We start from the raw sequence: 5,585 nt of genomic DNA, 5'->3' as shown, positions 1-5,585 counted from the left end.
TACCATTCACTGAAACAGAACGAACCATAAGTAGCAAGTGTTAATTCACTACTGCAGTCACATCCCATTAGCAGAAAAGGGATCACATGTTCCCCTCCCTTTTAATGTAGCCACAGAGAACAGGAACTACTGTTCCTGTGGGCGACAGGAGAAGTTTAGATATTTCAGTGTGTACCCAATGGGTACTTTTTAATGAGCCTTCTTTGCAGTGCCATGTGCTTTCTACTGGCTATGTTTAACTAAGTTATCTCTTCATCCAGACTTGAATCCTTTTGTCAGTCCTGTGCTGCTCACATATCAGTATCTCCTCCACTCAGAGAAGCTGCTTTTCTTGCATAGAGTTTACTGGAAGAAGGGAGTCTGGTAATTCACCTACCAATTAAGTGCCACATGAAAGGCTCAGAGAGAGAACAGTCTGTGAGGGCTGAGCAGCAGCACGTCACACATTGGAATCAGCCCCGTGTGTGGGTGCTTGACCAGAGTGTTTGCACCAAATTTCATCCCCCTCCTTCAGCTTTAGCACATGAAGAGCCAACACCAGCCTCTCTTCAATCACTCGGGCATGTGCACTGGCTTCAAAAGCAAAGACAAAAGGGGCAGCTGCTCTGATTCATAGCAAATGGGAAAAACAGTCACCGGGTAGAGAGATCCGGGCCTTGGCAGTAAATGGCAAAGCCCACACGGTTCTGGCTGGTGTACCTGGGATCCTGAGAGAATTGTGAAAAGCCTGGGCTCCTTGTAGTCCAGGAACAATCACAGCATTTCTAAANTGTGCCCTTATAAATTGGTGAGTAGTTTTGTGAGTTCATGAACAACCAGAGTTCAAGAACCTGAACAGCCTCTAAAGTCAAATTAAGTCTAAGATTTCTTTTATTTTTTAATGTTGTCTGGTATTCCCTACATGCAATTTCAGAAGTAAAAGGTAAAATATTCGCAGTCTGGGAGTAATAATCCTTAAATCTTACACCCAGCTGTATATAAACTATTTTATAATTATGAACTGAATGAGATAATGGTTAAGAAATTGCCTTGAAAACAATAAAGGTGTTATTATTTATTTTCTCCTTAGCTCAGTTTCTTCCACTGCTCATTGAGAATACTATTATTTTTTCAGGCAACCTCACAGTAATGTTCAGAAATGAACTAAATCCAACTAAGTTTACTGACTCCCCGGATAGAACTATGATTCTTAGAGCCAGTGTGATACTATGTAGTGTACCGACATACTAGCCTACACAGGAGTAACTTTTATCCCATATCAACCATTATCACAGTGTGCAATATCTTCTTCTATGTGTACGTAATGTTTGAAGCGCTTGCTTGCCCCCAAAGCATAATATCACTTGATCTATGAGAATGCCTGGAAACATCATGGAATAAAAATACCAATAGATTTAAGATGGTAGTGAGGATTATAGGCTGCAAACAAATCACCAATAATTAGGTTTTCTTTAATACTTTGACATATTTTCTTTAATAATATGAAATTGTCTGCATATTGTGCAATGAACCATGTACAATTCCATATCTTATATTTAATTTTATAATTAAAAATTTGTTCCAGAATAAAGTATATTAAATCATAGTTATTTTAGAAAGAAATAAAGTATATATAAATATACTAAAATAGAGTATTTTTTGAAAAACATAACAAGCTTTTGCCTTGAACAAAAGGTTACCATCTTCCTTTGTAATACGTAATATCATTGTATTTTGGGATGTCTTTTCAGTCATGATAAATTATTGTGATAAGAAATTTTTCAGAAATAAGTCTTTGTTGATGCTTCTGAAATGGGCAATTTCCTTTTCATGCGAACTTCTAAACAGAGTGATAGATAAAATAATAATAGTAGAATGTGTTATCCTTTTCAAATAACAGCAAGGCATTCTCAAAGGAAGAGTGTAAAAATGATTTATAATGACAGCTATAATATGAAGGATAATTTATTGTTTAGCATATTATACTTGAGTGAAAAAGAATTAAAATATGGGCAAACACACTTAAGCTAAACAGTGTTTACACAGTAGAAGAGCCATCTGTAATGTTCCTTCTGTACCTTTTGCTTGTACCAAGCCTATAAATAGGATTTTAAACTCTGCTATTCTCAACCCACACATTCTCCTACACAATTTGGTATACGATTTCTAGTCCTCATTATTTTCTTGCCTGTTCCTGTCCATGTGGCATTATAGCTGCATTTGTCCCAACTCTGGCATTTATTCCTCTGACCTTTGTCCTGGCTCCCACACATTATTAAATTCCTCTCAAATAGTGTCCCTGAGAGTCAAGGCCACATCTTTTTACATACATATCTATAATTTATAGTATTCTCTGCGCTTCATTCACAATGTTATATTTTATTGTACTTAACGAGGCAGCTATTTGTCACATGATTATTTTGGTTAATGTTAATTGCAAATATGGCTTCAAAGTCAAGGAATGAAGAAATAGAGAGTGTCATCGCTCCAAGAATATTTTGGGTTTCTTATCCATTCTTTTATTCTGAGAAGTCTGCATTGCTCTACTCTACTTATTGGTTCTCAATCTCTCCACAAGGTATTCCTCTTACCTCTTACTATCCAGTGTCTTCCAGTCATTCATCTTCACTTGTTCTACCCCTTTACCATAACTTTATTGATTTCCTCATCATAAAATTATGGGTAGATTCTATCTTTTATTTTAACTTCTAAATTTTACAAATAACATTTCCTGTAATTTAATGTCATGTTAGTCATCTTATTAGTCACATGCTATGTTTACATTGATTTTATCCAAATGTACTATGTATGTTGCACTGAAAACCAATTGTAAGTGAAATTATACTATGAGGTACAAAAAAGTTCCATGTCAGTGATAACATAGTAGTTTATGAATTTATTTTCAGCGATGTGCCTATTTCACAAATTTAGGAAAGTCTGTGTTGCTTACAAATTAGAAGATTAGAGAAAAGTTGTCAAAAGAAGCTGAATTCTAAAAAGATAGTAAAGGGGTGGTCAGAATTAGGTGAGAAAATGTGTTTGGCCACTCCTATGTGGCCCTTTAGTTCTGAGATCTGCATTGGAATGACATAGCCATGGTGATGCCCACGTTTTCTTTGGTTCGAGTTTATGGTCTAAAAGCTTCAGGGTTCCCTTGGTAGTGAATCTGGAACTAATTTGGAGAAACCATATCCCATAAGTGGAATGGGTTTATCTCCTGGCAAAATATCATAGCTATACGATAGGGTACCCTGACATACAACTTATTGCCAGGATAGCATGTGAAGTAATGAGTCATAATTGTTGTTTCTAATGCATTCAGGAGTTTCATCAGAAACTGGATTTAGGGTAACCAGCAGTCCTGAGCCAACCCAGGTGGTTGGCTATCCTACCTGTTCTTGAAACTCTGTACTTCTCTGAGTAGATGAGCTGCGTGCAGAATACGCCTTTCCTTCAATTATTAACGTCGTACACATGTTTCATGTATATGGAATTGACACATAGACTCATGCCCATAGAGAAAGATAATTTCCTTTTCTTAATTCAACTCATCACCTGTTGGGCTCTGGATTGCTGGCCAAGGAGCTCTCTTCAGACCTACTGCAGCGGAGAGCGAGGTCAAACTGGAATGACACAAAGTCAGACGAGTCATTCAATTAAAAAATACAATCAGTGATTCAGTTAAGTCTCTTAGACACTATGACTTATCAGTGGGTAGAAATCTGCAGTTTTTAAATGGCGGTTTAAGTTTGTATCAATTCAATCTAAAAATTCAAATGTAAAAGAATTGTATTTCTCCATCCTGTTTAACTGCTTGGAGCTAGAAACAGCTTTGCATTCATTCAGTCATGGAGTAAATATTTGCTGATTGCCTCGCCCTGCTCCCATGGAACTTAAATTCTTATGAGGAGAGAGAGATGATTATATATAGTGTCCCCCACACAAATGCTCTACTGCAGAATAAAGCGGGATAAAGTAAAAGAGCTACCACAGCGTGCTCTGATAGGTGATTTTTGAGCCAATTTCTGAATATAATGAGAGCTGGGTCATGTAGATATTTGGGAGAACAGCATTCTAGGTAAGAGATAGTAAGGACATAACCTCCACTCATGAGGCTATACCTGAAGTTTTGACCTGTGAAATCTGGTCACCAGCCTGAGGTCAGTAAATACAGGTCACCATCCTCTAAAGTAAGTCAGCTTACCTGTATTTTTCTCCTTCCCCCTCTCTGCCTTCAGTCCATTTAAGTTTCTCTCTTTCTTTAAAATGCTCGACACTTTCCTTTCAGAATGTAGTCATTCTCTCACTCTGTATTTCCCAAATTTCAATCAGTTTTAATTTTATTTTTAAACTTTTTAAAATTCACTTTGCCTTCCGTTTAATCTGTTTCTGTCTGCCTGTTCAGCCTGATGGTACGCTTACTGCTCCCCTTTTCAGCCTCCCACCGTCTGTCCTTCTCTCCATTACTGTCGTGATAAATAATATCTTCCCTGTTTCTTAAGGTTGGAATCATGACATCATCTTTACTTTTCTGGTACCACCTCTCCTCCCATGTTAATATTCCAAATGTATTTCTATGGCACTACATTTTACAAAAACATTAGTTATTTGCTGGCTAGGAGCCAATATTTTTTAAGGTTTTTCTAGAACATTCTTCNATATTTTCTACTGACTCCTTGCACAATTTTCAGTGAGTTATTTTCACATCACATCTGTCATCTCCATTATAAACTAGAAATCATAATATTAATCAATTTTCTCCCAAGGTGTTCTTAAGTCTTGAAACACTTTTCAAAATTAAAGTGCAGCAAAATCACTAAAACTCTAATTGTCAGAACACATAACCTGAGCGTCTGCAGAACCCCTAGACCTCTCAGTGGCCAAAGCAAATCAACTAGATTTTCAGGATGCAAAGGTAACGGGTCAAAGGCAATAAATATGACAAAAGTTGGGTCAGCATGAGTGGTGGGAATCAGATGAAGAAGAAGTAACAAATGTTTTGTATGGAGAAATATAATTAAATTAATGCCTGATAGTGTTTCTGGCATAATCTTGGGTAACTCAGTAGATTTTTAATCTAGTGGTTCATTAAGCATCTAATACTTAACATAGATCCTGAGTTTTTAGCTCATAATTTGTTCCATCACAATAAATATTTATTATTTTTATATTGCACACATAAGTACATTTATGTGTCTTTATTACACTAAAGCTCTCCTAAATGATAAACATTATGACACTGTAATACTTAATTCTGCATAAGCAATGCTTTTATGAACTCCAGCAGAAACTAAGTCAGGATTTCAGGCCCACAAAATAAATGTAGGTTAACAGGCATTTGTTATTTATAGCAATTAAACTAACTTTTCCTACCTATATTGTTTCTACCACAAATTGCTAAATTTTATTGTTCCTATAAAGCATACAGATAGTACTATTTCTATTCTATACTAACAGAGTTCAGAAAAAGGAATATTATTTTCAGAAACATTTCCTCATGGAAGAACCCAGGCATTCATTTAGTCCTACTCTTAAATTTCCTGTATTTCACACACTGGCAGTACATGAACTTATAACCTATTTCTACAGCTGGTCAACCTAAATGA

The 5,585-nt window shown here is 36.2% G+C and overlaps 1 protein-coding gene across 6 annotated transcripts in view; it reads left to right on the top strand.

Moving 5' to 3' along the window:
- NKAIN2 (sodium/potassium transporting ATPase interacting 2) overlaps positions 1 to 5,585 on the top strand; it is a 959,061-nt gene that overhangs the window by 823,714 nt on the left and 129,762 nt on the right. The gene's annotated exons all lie outside the window — the stretch shown is intronic.

This window comes from Hipposideros armiger, unplaced genomic scaffold, assembly GCF_001890085.2.
Source record: "Hipposideros armiger isolate ML-2016 unplaced genomic scaffold, ASM189008v1 scaffold_367, whole genome shotgun sequence".
Lineage (NCBI taxonomy): Eukaryota > Metazoa > Chordata > Mammalia > Chiroptera > Hipposideridae > Hipposideros > Hipposideros armiger.
This window is presented reverse-complemented; position numbering and strand designations above follow the sequence as displayed.